Source organism: Hemicordylus capensis, chromosome 4 (genome assembly GCF_027244095.1).
Source record: "Hemicordylus capensis ecotype Gifberg chromosome 4, rHemCap1.1.pri, whole genome shotgun sequence".
NCBI classification, from domain to species: Eukaryota; Metazoa; Chordata; class Lepidosauria; order Squamata; family Cordylidae; genus Hemicordylus; species Hemicordylus capensis.
This window is the reverse complement of record NC_069660.1, coordinates 19,448,348-19,463,188: the sequence shown is the minus strand read 5'-3', so window position 1 is coordinate 19,463,188 and position 14,841 is coordinate 19,448,348. Positions and strand designations below refer to the sequence as shown.

The 14,841-nt window shown below is 46.2% G+C and overlaps 1 long non-coding RNA gene across 1 annotated transcript; it reads right to left on the bottom strand.

The window, feature by feature from the left end:
* Positions 1-7,752: 7,752 nt before the first annotated feature.
* On the bottom strand, positions 7,753-14,209 carry LOC128322606 (uncharacterized). The gene is made up of 3 exons (XR_008305813.1): positions 13,296-14,209; positions 13,046-13,075; positions 7,753-10,859 (listed from the first exon to the last, which is right to left on the bottom strand). It is a non-coding gene; the product is annotated as an uncharacterized LOC128322606 (long non-coding RNA).
* Between the last annotated feature and the right edge of the window lie 632 nt (positions 14,210-14,841).

The window sequence follows — 14,841 nt, the reverse complement described above, 5'->3', positions numbered from 1 at the left end:
CATCATCACTATTATCACTGTAAAACCAATATGAAAGCCTAAAAGTTCCCAAACTACAACTTTGCTAGCATATTTTGTGGTTCTCTTCAAAAGATTTCTAGGGAGACGGGGGTGTGGGGTGAGGGTGAGCTGATTAAATCTGTGCAGCTCTTGTTAGATGGACTTGGTTTTAAAAAAACAACCACCAGTGGTTAGACATATTTTTGGGCAAGTGCGTAACTCAAAACTATTTTGGTTCTAAAATATAACCCTTGGCACAAGGCTGGTGTGCTATCTTTTTACTATATAAACCACTTTGAGAACTCTTTGTTCAAAAGCAGTTTATAAAAATAATCTACTCTGACCAGTAGATTATTGTCAGGAAGGGCTATATTGGTTGGGGCTATGGCTCTTGGCTCAGTGGTAGAGCATTTGCTTTGTATGCAGAAAATCCCAGGTTCAATCCCTGGCATCTCCAGATACGGCTGAGAAATCCTGCCTGCAACTTTGGAAAGCTGTTGCCAGTCATTGCAAACAATACTGAGCTAAATGGACCAATGGTCTGACTCAGTATAAGGCAGCTTCCTATGTTCCACTTAGGTGTATTACAAGTAATTAAAACCTATATATTACAGATGCTAAATTGCAGAGATGTAGTTTTCAAAACCAGTTCCTGTGCTATGGAACTAACATTTTATCCCTACTTCTTTTATTTCACAAAATGGATACTCTTAGTGCTGACATATTCCACAGTATTAGGAGGGCAGGCAAGAGCTATGTCCTCTTGGAGAGGTGGGTCACACAGTCCTCAAGGACATATTTCTGGAAGCCAAGTGACACTTTTGCGGGGAGGGAAGAGCAGTGAAAATGCATCCCCTTCTGTGCACACTTGGCTGTGGGATAAGACTTTTACTGAGTTCTGCGATGGCAGTTCTTTGTTCTGCCCTCCTAATGCTGTAAAGCATGTCAGCCAGTGTCCTACAATCCCGGAATGGATGCTGCTTGTACATCACTTATTTATTGTGCTGATTGCACTGGGAAGTAAAGAGTACATAGAGGCAAACTACAGGTTAGGTTAAATCAGGGCTGCACAACTTAGGCCCTCCAGCTGTTGGACTACAACTCCCATCATCCCTATTGGCCACTGGGGCTGGGATAATGGGGGTTGTAGTTCAACAATGGCTAGAGTGCCTAAGTAAACCACAGCTCATGTCTCCTTGCCCTCCACCCCACACTTTGTAAGAGCAGCCATGGGAGGATTAGTACTGGGACCACAGCTCACAGAAGTTAACACTTTCTCTCATGCCCTGGTCCCAATGAAAATCAGCCTCTCAGTTGTTTGGCTTGAGGGGGAAGCTGCCAATTCACTTCAACTGTATTCATTCAAAGCATACTTAATACATATCGTCAGACTATGAATGCTCCAACGGCTAAGGAGCTTCACAGGCTGGTGTTCTCCCTTCTTGCCCCGTACCTTGCCACTCATAGTATATTAGATGCAGCATTTGGAGAGATTTTGACATTTTGTGTGGAGATTCATTAGATTGTGGTTCTCAACCTTGGGTCCCCAGATGCTGGACTCTTAACTCGCATCAGCCACAGCCAAAGGCCATTGTGGCTGGGGATTATGGGAGTTGGAGTCTCCCATCACCCAAGGTTGAGAACCCCTGCATTAGGCTCAATTCATACCACTCTATGGCAGTATAGAAGTGATTTCTGTAAGGTCAGATACTGTGTGCCTTTGGAGACCAGTAAACATAACTCTATGGTATAGGCAAGCTGATGGTTTCCTGTTTTTGCATTTTCCTGGAGCAGCATACAACCTGATCATGCAGAAGTGGCTTCCACACTGCAAAGGCTTGAAGCTGGCATGGCTTCTCAGTAAGGCTAGGCAACAGTGCTGTTGGAAATACCTACATGTTCCTTTCTGCATCCCACGCCATTCCTTTTTTTAATAGGCTACCAGAAAAGAACCAAATGAACCTGAAAGTGGCTTCTGTATTGCAAAGGGAAACCACCTGATGTCAAAAAAATAAAATATATATCGCACCTTTAGTATGTATGTGGACTCTAGATGGTTTGAGTATCAAAGTATACTAAATCTAAAATAACCTATTAACAATTCATTTTGTTTAAAAATAAGCTTAAAGAGCAGAGCAGTTCCCCTTATTTTATTTCAAAGATCCATATCCCCACCTTCCAAGCTGGTGCACATTATGCTGCAATATGTGCAACATAGCTTACAATTTTTTTGATGAAAATTGAAAATAAAGACTAGCTCCATTAAAATGGCCTTCCAACAAATGCAATAAGAACATTTTGCATTTTCCTAACTAGCATCAGAGAGGGGTTGAATGAGGCAAATCTCAAGAGGAAAGTCATTCCCCAGGGTGGGGCCTGCAGCAAAAGAAAAAGAAATTGGGCAAACTCCCCAATACCCACAGCAAAGGAAGAAGGACTTCTAAGCAGAGACTTTCCTTATGACCTTGGACAGTTTCCTCTTTTTCTGCATAATGTGCACCAGCTTGTGGAGTTCTGATGCCAATGGCTCATGGGTCATGGCCTTGTTAGTGCCAAAAGTGCAAGAAGCAGCATGTAATGACTGTCCACACTAAGTAGTCCAGGGGGTCTCAAACTGGAGTCCCCAGTTGCTGTTGGACTACAACTCCCAAAGGCCTTTGTTACTTGGGATGATGGGAGTTGCAGTCCAACAACCATGGGAACCTGCAGTAGTCCGTAGTATGTACTTTGCCATTTCATAGATGCATTATATGATTTTGTTTGTACAGGTGACTACACATTGGTACAGATTTGTTTGACGTGTGCTATGAATTTACTACATGATATAGATCAGTGCCCTGAAAAAAATATTTTTTTAAAAAAAAATGCACCAAGGAAGATAAAATACAAGGCAGTGTTACAAGCTTCTATTATATTAATTATCCTGGGTGTGCCTTGGAATGTACGTCCCAGAGCACAGCTGATGGGCTGGGCAGCAGATGCGCCTGTTTGGCTGAGGTGCACCCAAGAGGATTGGTTGCCACAGCGGCGGCCTGGCTGTGGAGGCCAGAGGTGGCGGCCCGGCTGCAGAGGCAAGGCCCAGGAGGGGGGAAAGAAAGGGGGGGGCAGAAGTGGCAGTGGGGAGGAGAGGTGACTGGGCCCCAAAACAGAGACTAGGGCAGAAGTGGGGGGAGAGGTAACCGCTGGCCCCAAAGAGCGCACAGATGCTCTGTGCGGGGTTGGCTAGTTGATGCATAAAATGCTTGTGACCTGGCACCTGAAGGATGCCAATGTTGATGCCTCATGAACCTTCATATGGAGGAAATTTCATAGATGTATGGTGCCACTGCTGAAAAGGTGGTGTCCCTTTTTGGTCATCAGAGGGCAGGGGTGGCCAGCAGTACTCCTAACAGATTCCCAGTTGTGGTTGACTACAACTCTCAGAATCCCCAATTGCCATGACTTTGGCTTGGGAATTCTGGGAGTTGTAGTCAATGACATCTGAGAATCCCTGTTAGAGGAAACACTGGTGGCCAGCCTGAGGCTCTCTAGCTTCCAACATCTCATCTGCAATTAATTACTATGGAGGAGGATGGGAGTTGTAGTCTAACAACAGCTGGAGAACCTTGGGTCAGCCACCCTTGTGGCAGGGTAACACTTGCAAACATCTGTTGGTGAAGCTCTACGTTCAACTTGGTCTTTTTGACAGGTGGATTCTGAGTATGTTTATCTGCCCAGCCAGGTTGCTTGATTTGGGCCTGCAAAACTCATGCTGCATGCATTGCTGGGAAGGGACTGTATGTGGACCTCCACCACAGTGTTAGCAGCAAAAAAGCTTCCAGATTCCACCATTAACTTGAGGAACAGAAGCAGATTATATTCTTGTGCCTTCCCTTTTGCTTGTTATTAATATTAAGAATATCTCCATACCATTTTGCAACCACAACAAAAGGTTTTGAAGCTGATTGCACAGGAAAAGGGAAAAGATGGTTCCCTGCCCCAAAGGGGTTCACAATCTAAAAATAAACACAAGGCAGACACCAGCTGGAAAGATAACTGTGTTGAGGTTGAATAGGGGCAACCTATTCTCTCCTGTTAAATATATAAGTTGCTACTTTAAAAGGTGCCCCTTTGCCCTTTAAAAGGTGCCTCTTTGCCATTCTAGGCAGGGGTTTCATATTTTAAACCTCTGCGACAATGTATGCATGACTGGGATTGTTGTTAGCACTTCTGCTGCTATCCCTGCAGTCTGCTTAGTACATATAAGATTATGCTGCAATGCATGATAACAAATAGAGCACAATTCTGACCCTACTCATGTCAATTGAAATTCAGCCATGGATTTAGTAGAATTGGGATTGCACATATAAGCTGTGGTCCCAACCACAATTATTAGAAAACTAGCTTACCCCGCACAGAGCAACTGTGCACTAGTTGCTCCCCTCACCCCCTGTCACAGCCCCCCTCACCTCAGAGATCTCTCCACCCTCACCTGAGCCACACTCCTGCTCCTCCATCCCTTCCTCAACCCTCTTGGTCGCGGCTATGGCATTGCTGGGGCCTATTGGCCAAGCTGCAGCCCCCTATCCCCAGAGACCTCCTCACCCGAGCCTTGATCCTATTCCTCCCCACAGGAGCAGGAGCAGCAGCAGCAGTTGATCGGGCCATTCCTCACTGCCGCCACTGCCATGTCTGCTCATTCTCCTCAGGCCACTGACAGGCCCAGGGCGTCCCTTGCCTGCCTGCCTCCCTCTGCCAATGGCCTCGGTAGCCCCAAACCACAGCAGTGGTTGACTGGGCCCTTCCTTGCTGCCAATAGGCACCGCCATGGCCACTCATTCGCCTTAGGCCACTGACAGGATAGGGCTTGTTCTTCGCCCTTCCTCCTTTCTCTCTTCTCCTCCCTTCTTTTTCTCTCTTTCTCTCTCTTCTCCACTTGCTCTTCCCCTCTGTCTTTCTTCCCTTCCCTTATTTTTCTCTCTTTCTCTTCCTTCCTGAGTTAAGAGATCTTGTTTATCTTGTTTCCTCATCTAATTCACACAACAGCAGCCTCCTTCTCCTCAAGGGGATTTTTCCTCCCTCATGACCCCTCTCTTCACAGACTCCTGCCCACTATCTTCTATGTACAGTAATCCCTCGACCTACGAACTACTCAACTTACAATGTTTTCGAGTTACGAGCGACAAAAAGACCGGAAGTAGTTGCTTACCGGAAGTAGTTGCTTACTCAACCTATGAATGTTTAGATGCGGCTTCCTCGAATTACGAGTGCTTTGAGACTTCCATGGTGCGCTCCTTGACTTACGAAAATTTCGACCTCCGAACATGCGTTCGGAATGGATTATTTACGTAAGTCGAGGGACCACTGTATATATATTTCTCTTAGGCATGCCTGTTACTAATCACATGTGTGGCCGCTCTCGCGAGATTTTGCCCGGGAGCTGCCACATAGCAACAGGGATGGCAGCGGGGAGGAAACTGCGGTGGAAGGATGGCCCGGCTGCCAGGTGGAAGAAGGCAGCAGGTGGCAGAGAGGGCGGAGCACTCCCTCTCCAGTCCGTCTGCTGGCCCAAAGGAAGGATGGCCTGGTCTGGCCTGGCTGATAGGTTAAACCAGTGGTGGTGGGCGGGCGGCAGGTGAAACTGGCGGCAGCGGGTGGGCAGCAAAGAGGGCGGCACACTCCCTCTCTAGCCTGCCTGCCGGCTAAAAGGCAAGAGCACCGGGGTCAGGACAGGAGCACCAGGCGGTGGTGGGGGGGAGGAAATGGTGATGGCAGAGGGCGAGTAGCGGAGAGAGCGGCACAGCCTCCCTCTCTGGCCTGCCTGCTGGCCAAAAGGAAGGATGGCCCAGCGGCAGCAGCATTGCGGGTAGGAGCACCGGGGGGGGGGACAACTGGAGGGGGGGAGGGAAACTGCCACGGCAGCACCGGCGGGGGGGATGGGGGAGAACTAGAGGTGCAGATGCTCTGCACCCGCTCCAGCTAGTCCTTTTATATTTATAGATCCTCTCTACAATCAAGAACATCTTCCAACCAGTTAAACTGACCTTAACCATCACAGGCTACTCTTCCCTATCTGCATATGGAATCCCCACTGCCCAATCACCACAGTGTTCACGAACTCTCGCGAGAGCTGCCACACACAGGATTAGCCATGGGTATACCTTAGAGAATTATACATATAGATCTGTCCTACTGTGTGCACTCCAGCATATATAGGGAACAGCTTTAGACTAGGTTGCACAGAAGAGAACACGTGTGCATTAGTGTGTGATTGTGTGTGTTCCTTTGGATTCTAGTATAGGTACTGGACTTTCTACCTGGAATACCAATGTAATTCTACACATGGGTGTCATTTTGCAGCAAGCCTTGGAATAAGTCCAATAAAAATCATTTCAGGGTTTTTTTTAAAGCTCAAATGTGTACAACAAGCAGAAACATTCACTAAAGAACCATGTTGCTTTATTTATTAGATATTGCATCCTGCCTTCCTGTTATACAGACATCCAATGCAGCTATCAAAATATAAAAGATCCCAAAACTGCAAAACACACAAGAAAACAACACTCTACAACAGAAACAATGGCTTAAAAAATAAATAAATCAGAAATTATCCAATTCAATTTGTCCCACTCCCGGAGAGGAGAGCTGGTATTGTGGTAGCAAGCATGACTTGTCTTCTTAGCTAAGCAAGGTCCACCCTGGTTGCATATGAATGGGAAATTAGAAGTGTGAGCACTATAAGATATTGCCCTCAGGGGATGGAGCCACTCTGGGAAGAACATCTAGGTTCCAAGTTCCCTCCCTGTCATCTCCAAGACAGGACTGAGGGAGATTCCCACCTGCAACCTTGGAGAAGCCGCTGCCAGTCTATAAAGACAATACTGAGCTAGATAGACCAATGGTCTGACTCAGTATATGGCAGCTTCCTATGTTCCTATAGTACTATCGCAGCTGCATTGCAACCAAATTGAGTTTCTGAACTCCCTTAAATTGAGTGTGTTACAGTGATCTAACCTGCAGGTTTTCAAAGCAAGTGTGAACAGCCCAGATCAGATCCCAGAGGACATCTGGGCACTCAACTATGAGAACTCCTGTTTTAAACAGCTGAGGTCAAGTCTTCTTTTAATAATTTTTTAAAATCTACCCACTTTTTCTAAATACTCAAGGTAGCTAAAACCAATATATCAGAATAATGACGCCAAATAAAAGCATGTAGATCCAACATTATATCAATAAATACATACAGTACTAAAGCACTTAATAATAGTGGCTGACATGCAGCGAAGACTTCACGATGGCGGAGCAAGAGCTCCAACCTCACAAGGAGTCTGTAAACTAGCTGCACGCGAGGCTTGCCTTGCAGCACTGAATGGGTAGAGGGTGATGAGGATATTATTTTCTAGGGATGTGCACGATATTTATCGACGCCGGCGGGGGTAGGGCTTTAAGGGCGGGGAAGAGTGTACTCACACACCCCCGCCGCGTTTCCCCCGCCGGCGCTCTCCGAATTTGAAGCCCCTCGGGGCGGCAGCGTTCCTCCTTGCCGCCCCGTTTGCCCCCTCGGCCGGAAGTGGCCGGAAGTTCCGAGCGCGCGCGCACGACGGGCGCACGCGCGCTCGGAACTTCCGGCCACTTCCGGCCGAGGGGGCAAACGGGGCGGCAAGGAGGAACGCTGCCGCCCCGAGGGGCTTCAAATTCAGAGAGCGCCGGCGGGGGAAACGCGGCGGTGGGGGTGACTACACTCTCCCCCGCCCTTAAAGCCCTACCCCCGCCTTCGCCGAATCGCCGAATCTGCCCCGACACCCGAAACGTTTCGGGCACAAGCCTATTATTTTCACTTTTCATCTCTGTCCACAAAAGCCCTTTTCCTGAAATTACTGCCAGAGAAAAAGACTTTGCAGAAATCACATCATCAACCCCCTCTTCCTGAGCAATAATACTGCAAGCTAAGCCAAGCCTCACACGCAGCTAATTTACTGGCTCTTTGCGAGAACAGAGCTCTTATTCCGCCATCAGAAGGCTGTGCTGCATGTCAGCCACTAAATCACCAGAAAAGAGTAACTCGGCTCGGTTAAATCATGCCTCCTTTTAAAAAGACAAAACATTAAATACCTGTCTGAAAACCAACATTTTACATCATTTCCTAAACATCTGCTTACCTGGATTCTATCACTTTGTTTGGTCCACCACAGGGAAGTGATAGTAACCATTATCATGGGAAATGTGTTTGATTTAATTTATTTAATACTTTGCGTTTGCACACAAAGGCTATTTCATTCAGTATTTGTGGCTCTCCTAAGCCTGGCAGTACTAAACATGACTTAGTGGCATCGCATATGTCCCAGATGGGATATTTTGAATGAGGCTGGTGAATCTTTAGCAAGCTGTCCCCTCTCTCTTGAATACATCCACTTGGGAAGCTGGAGATTTTTAGGGCCCCCAAACTGCTGATGGTTTTTAACATAAAATTCCTGACCAAACACATGCTGGATTCTGCCCTCAGACAAGTCCCATTTAACTTGTGAGTGCCAAAGAGAGAGCAGGTGGGGTCTGCACAACTTGAACTCTCCAGATCAAGTACAGCTCACCGTAGTGGTGTACTGTGTGGCCTCTCCGGTGAGTGGCGGAGGGTGGGGGGAGCACAGCCAGCCCTAGAGCTTTTGGTGCTCTAGGCAAAGTTTAACCAGCTGCATCCAGCTGCGTCCGTTTCTTGAGACGAACGACCTCAAAACAGTGCTACATATGCTGGTACATATGCTCCAGACTTGACCTCTGCAATGCACTCTATGTGGGGTTGCCTTTGTACATAGTCCGGAAACTCCAGTTGGTACAGAATGTGGCAGCCAGGTTGGTCTCTGGGTCATCTCAGAGAGACCACATTTACTCCTTTGCTAATAGAACTACACTGGCTGCCAATAGGTTTCCAGGCAAAATATAAAGTGCTGGTTATAACCTATAAAGCCCTAAACAGCTTAGGCCCTGGGTATTTAAGAGAACATCTTCTTCATTATGAGCCCCACCTCCCATTGAGGTCATCTGGAGAGCTCTGTCTCCAATTGCTGCTAGCTCAGCTGGTAGCCACACAGGGATGGGCCTTCTCGGTTGCTGCCCCGAGATTGTGGAATGCATTCCCTACAGAAATATGATCCCATCTCTGACCATTTTTTAAAAGCTTTTGAAAACCCACCTCCTCACCCAAGCTTTTTCAGCTTTTTTACATTTTTAGGTTTAAATCTGAGTTTGATTTGAAATTGTCTAAATTGTTTTAAGTTTTTGTGTATGTTTTTAAATTTGTTTTTATGTTATTGTTAACCGCCCAGAGACAAAAGTTTGGGGTGGTGTACAAATCAGATAGATAGATAGATAACCTTGGCACACACACCCCAGCCGAGAAGCATGGAGTCCTAGCTTTAACTGAGCTGTGTAGGCTGCTCATTCACTGGGTTGAATGACCAGCCCATTCGGAAGTCCAGCAAATGACTAACCCGTGTTAGTTGGGGATACAGTGGAAGAGGCAGAAGGGTTGAGGCGCTCAGTCTCCCTGATGCCTGCCCTTCCTCTATTGCCACCGCCTCCTTTCCCTCAGCAGTGCGGGCCTTGCCAACCTCAGGGCCAACCAACCTCTCTGGCTGCTAAGAGGCAGCTTTTAATGGTGCTGCAAGGAGCTTTCCTTCGTGACCAACCAGCCCCGACTGCAGCCAAACCAACCCCCCACACACACTGCTTCCTGTTTTGGGTCCAGGCACGTGAGAAACTGGGATGGGAGCTCCTGCCTGAGCAGCTGCAGCAGTATTCGAGCAAAGCGAGGCAGGGAGAGGGCAGGGACAGTGCCCACTGAGAGGAGAGGAGGAGGGAAACAGGAGACTAGCTAGGAGGTGCGCCGTGCCCACTTAACTTACACCCAGGGAACTGCAGCGCCCCCCGAGTATTGGTGCCCTAGGTAACTGTCTAGGTCTGCTTAATGGATGGGCTGGCTGTAGGGGGAAGGCCCTAGTGGACCACCATACATGAGTGGTGAGTTGGTCACAAGTTCTGAAGGCCTGAGAAAGCAGCTCCCATAAATGCTGCATGGTGAACTGTTGCAAAAGTAGTTTACAATGCGGCAGAACGGTCAGGTGTTGAAAGCAAACAAGAATTCCACTGGGCTAGAGCAAGCATCTTGCATAAGAAGCCAGTGCAAAGGATGCTGAAATGATGCTCATTTGAGAGCATCAACTCTGTAATACAGCTATTTTTACATACCCTACTTGTTCTGAAAATCTTATGGTATTGCTTCACAAACTGCTTTAGATTTGTCATAATTTTGCTTATCATCTGCATGTTTTCCAAGAGTACATTCTTCTCCAAGTTTATATGTGTATGTGTATAGATAGATAGGTAGGTAGGTAGGTAGGTAGGTAGGTAGGTAGGTAGGTAGGTAGATAGATAGATAGATAGATAGATAGATAGATAGATAGATAGATAGATAGATAGAATATACATATATTTTTATATATGTGTATATAAAAATCAGGCCTCGGTACATCTCAATCTGATATGTAAGCTTGAAATACTTAAATGTACAAAAACAGATATATTGGTAAATCTGTTGAGACTTTTAAAATGTCACATGACATTTTAAATCTGTAGAAGATATTATGGGAAAGTTATTGGACTTCCATTTGCTACTACATGTGCTCACAAAGCTTAGCTGACCTGCAGGAATTTTGTTTCTTTGCACAACAATTACAGAGCCTGGTGGTCCACTCAAGAGAAACAGTGGCTTAGCTGTGATGGTTAAGTTGACCTTTCTGTTCCTTCCTCTTGAAAGTACAATTTGGATTGCATACAGCCCAGCTGTGTCTTCTGCAGCTGCTCAGAATTGGATGGATGGGAGTAGCCTAATAAAAAGTTAATTGGAAAAATGTGAAGGTTTCATAATTTTGTGGAATCTGTTTATCTACAAAACACAGCTGCAATTTTCCTACTGGCACATGGGAAAATTAAATTGTGTTCCATACCTCTAATCTGAAATAACTACTGGGGAACTTTCTTCACTTACTGACAGAATGTGCTTTTACTCTGTTAATTTGTGCTAATTTAGTTATTTAAAATATTTATACAACTGTGGCAAGAAATTCTAATTCTAGCATTTCCTAATTCTAATATTTCCTAATTTTAATTCTAGTCCTGCCACACTAATAAGAACATAAGCACAGCCCTGCTAGATCAGGCCCAAGGATGATCTAATCCAGCATCCTGTTTCACACAGTGGCCCACCAGATGCCTTTGGGGAGTCCACAGGCAAGAGTTATGTGCATGCCCTCTCTCCTGCTGTTGTTCCCCTGAAACTAGTATTGAGAGGCATCTTTCCTCTGAGCCTGGAGGTGGTTCACAGCCACCAGACTAGTAGCCATTGATAGACCATGAATTTGTCTTAGCCCCTTTTAAAGCCATCCTAGCTGGTGGCCATAACCACATCCCATGACAAATAATTCCATAGATTATGCACGGTGTGAAAAAGTACTTCCTCTGGTCAGTCCAAAATTTCCCAACCTTCAGTTTCATGGGGTGACCCCTAGTTCTAGTGTTGTGAGAGAGGGAGAAAAGGTTCTCTCTATCCACCCTCTCCACTCCATGCATAACTTTATACACCTTGGTCATGTCTCCCCTTAGTCGCCTCTTTTCCAAGGTAAAGAGCCCCAGATGAGGTAGCCTAGCCAGTGGCGGATTGGTGCAGAGGCAGAGGAGGCAGCTGCCTACGGTGGCAAAATTTGAAGAGCGGCTCCTCAAATGTTGCCATGCCTCTCCGTCTCTGGGGGTAGCGGCAGGGGGCAAGAGCAAAGGCTCCCCCACTTTACTTCAATTTTTTTTAAGCCATGGTAGCGGCAGAAGTAGCTGCTGCAGGAAGGCGGGGTGACCAGGCAAGGGGAAAAGCTCCCCCTTCTGCCCCCTAAAAGATCACTGCTGCCAGCGGCAGGATGGGGCATGGTGGCAGTGGCTGGCTGCAGTGGGGGCAAGGAAGGGATAGTGCCCCCTTTTTTGGCTTTCCTTGGAGTTCTACCTAAGAAAAAGGGGCGGAGCCACCATTGGGTGAAAGGGTTCAAGGAACCCAGGCCACCAATGGGGAAAGGCCGCCAAGAGAGCCCCGCCCCGTGGCTCAGGCTCCATAGGAGCCCAGAGTGAACTCCCCCCTCCCATGCCTGGGCCGCCGAGAGCCCTGGCAAATACTTCGCCAATTATTTCAGGCGGCTCCGACTGCCCCATAGAACTTTTCCCCTCCTTCTCCCTCTCTGGAGGAAGAGAAAGGGGGAAATGTCCTATCAGGCAGCCGACACTGCCTGAAATGACGAGCTGAGAGCTCGTTCGGGCTCTCGGCAGCCCAGGCCACTCCCCCCAAGGGGGTGTGACCTGGGCTGCTGAGAGCCCGGATGAGCTCTCAGGCAGCTCGTCATTTCAGGCAGTGTCAGCTGCCTGATAGGACATTTCCCCCTTTCTCTCACTCCAGAGAGGGAGAGGAAGGAGAAAACATTCTATGGGGCAGTCAGAGCTGCCTGAAATAATTGGAGAAGTGTTCGCCAGGGCTCTCGGCGGCCCGGGCATGGGAGGGGGGAATTTGCTCTGGGCTCCTATGGAGCCTGAGCCACGCCCCTGTGTATGTGACATCACGTGCATGGGCATATTTTTATTTCTATTTTTATGGGCATATCTTTATTTAGCAGGGGAAGAGTAATTCCTATCCACCCCTATCCACCCCCAGCACAGTACTTCCAGTGACTGTTGCTGGTGTGTGTCCTATGTTTCTTTTTAGAATGTGAGCCCTTTGGGGAGAGGGAGCCATCTTATTTGTTTTATTTCTCTTTGTAAACCGCCCTGAGCCATTTTTGGAAGGGCGGTATAGAAATTGAATTAATAATAATAATAATAATAATAATAATAATAATAATAAATATTGGAGGGGGCTGCTGAGTGGGGCTGGACGCAGGCTGCCGCTCAGCAGGCTCTGCACCTGCTAAGAAACTTTCCTACATTGCAAAGGCAGAAAGGTTTCAAGCACCAAGAATGTGGAAAGAAATTGATAACTTACCTGTAACTGAAGCACACAACTGGAAGGAAGCTGTGAAAGAAGAAATGGAATCATTGCACAAAAACAACACATGGACACTGACAGAGCTACCTGAGGGAAGAAAGAGTGTGGGGTGCAAGTGGGTTTTTAAAATTAAGCAAAATACAGAAGGAGATGACCAGCATTACAAAGCAAGACTGGTGGCAAAGGGATTATTGCAAATATATGGAGAAGATTATAACGAGACATTTGCTCCCGTTGCAAAACACACCTCAGTAAGGACACTCCTAAGCACTGCAGCAGCAAATAAAATGCAAGTGGATCACACAGCCGTGAAAACTGCATTTCTTCCTGGAGACATCAAAGAAGAAATTATCGCCAATTGGAGATCATCCATCAGGCCGACCAAGTCAGTCTCAACCTCATAGCCCACCCGAAAACCAGTCTGGAAAGGATCTAAATAATCTGTGTCACCCAAAACTTCCTGGAGCTGAGAAGCAATCACTCGCTCAATCACCTTGCCCAGCCAAGGAAGATTAGAGACCACCCTTCCTAAAGTGGTTCAGGGAGGTTAACATTATCAAAAACACATAATAAAACAATTTTAAAAAAAATTAAACCAGATTTTAATAAAATTAAAACTAGATATCATTAAAAGCCAGGTTAAAAAGATGGCTCTTGAAGGCTCTCTTGAAGGCCTCCAAGGAAGCTAATCCTCTTATATCCACAGGGAACACATTCCACAACTGAAGCAAATAAAATGCTTCTAGTATCTGAGTATAAATTCCTTTTACAGAAAGGAATGGGATGAACAAGTTGAGTTTTAAAAATCCAAATGTGGTATTTCAGTGAAAGTACAATTTCTTGCTATATAAGGTTTACAGGGGGTTAATTTGATTTCCAGTGCTTTTTAGGTTTTTGGCACCAAAGTATTCTGTTACAAAAGCTTCATGGCTTTTGTTTCCACAAAAATGACATTTGGACATTTGGTGAAACTGGATCTATAAGTTAGGTTCCTGGTCTGCCAAAAAAACCCCACATTTCCTTATCAGGTATTTTGTATCTAAAATTCCTTTTAGATGTATTTTGCCCATCTCTGCATCTGGAGTACTGCGACACCTGGACTACATCACTGGACACCACTCTAGCTCAGAGCCACCACCATGCATGATAGTTTTTAATTGAATTAACTGCTTTTCATGTACGTATGTGTTTAATACCTATTTAACATATTTATATTCCATCTTACGATTGTTTTGGTCTTCAACGTGGCTGACAAACATGTTTGAATAAAGTGTTTCCAGTCTCAATAACCTGCGCTATGCTGATGACACCACTCTGATAGCTGAGAATGCAGATGATCTGCAAGCTCTAGTAATGAAAGTCAAGGAGCACGGTGAAAAAAAAGGGAAGACTAAAGAAGACTAAACTAATGACAATGGGTACAGCAACCAGTCTCAGAATTGATAATGAAGACATTGAAGTGGTGGATAGCTTCTGCCTTTTAGGATCGACCATCAACAGTAAAGGATCCAGCAGTCAATAAATACACTGCAGACTAGCACTTGGTAGGGTTGCAATGAAGGCCTTGGGAAGGATATTTAGCTGCCATGATGTGTCTACACCTACAAAGATTAGAATCATTCGGACCATGGTTTGTCCTGTGACTCTGTGTATGTGAAAGCTGGACTATGAAGAAGCAAGATAGAAAAAACATTGATGCTTTTGAACTTTGGTGCTGGAGAAGACTTTTGAGGATACCATGGACAGCCAGGAAAACAAATGGATCATAGAACAAATCGATCTGGAATTTTCAC